Consider the following 769-nt stretch of genomic DNA (forward strand, 5'->3'; position numbering starts at 1 on the left):
GAGCCTCTTACGCTGTGTGCCTTGGGAGAGCTGGTAACACAGCCCTGCCATTCTTGGGTTGGTTGGAGGCTGGAAGGGATAATGTCCAAGGAAATGCTTTGCCAGCTTCACCTGCATCAGGCGGGAAGGAGCCTCACTCTCTCCAAAGGGGACCTTCATCTTAAGCCCTTCAGAGTTTCTGTTGTATCTCTTGAGCCCGTCCCACTCAAAAGCAAACTGTATCAGTCTTACCTTCAAAATACATGCAGAATCCAGTTGCTTCTCACTGTGGACGCCGTAAGCTAAGATTCCATCATCCTTTGCTTGGATTTTTGCAGTAGTTTCCTGGCTGTCTTCTCGCATCTTCTAGAACATTTCACCTAGAAGCCAGATTAATTTTTTTTTCTTTGAGACAATCTTGCTCTGTTGCCCAGGTTGGAGAGCAGTGGCGAGATCTCAGCTCACTGCAACCTCTGCCTTCCCAGGTTCAAGCAATTCTCGTGCCTCACCCTTGAGAGTAACTGGGGTTATAGGCGCCCACCACCACACCCAGCCGATTTTTATAATTTTAGTAGAGATGGGGTTTTGCCACAGTGGACAGGCTGGTCTTGAACTCCTAATGTCCAGTGATCCACCCACTTCAGCCTTCCAAAGCACTGAGATTACAGGTGTAAGCCACCACACCCGACCCAGAGTAATCTTTTAAAAATATGTATCATCAGGTCATTCCTTAATGGCTTCCTGAGTTTCACAGAGTGGAACCAGAAGTCCTCTCCAGGGCTCTGCATGA

Source organism: Sapajus apella, unplaced genomic scaffold (genome assembly GCF_009761245.1).
Source record: "Sapajus apella isolate SASKATOON/1434 unplaced genomic scaffold, GSC_monkey_1.0 scaffold47, whole genome shotgun sequence".
In the NCBI taxonomy this organism is placed as follows: Eukaryota; Metazoa; Chordata; class Mammalia; order Primates; family Cebidae; genus Sapajus; species Sapajus apella.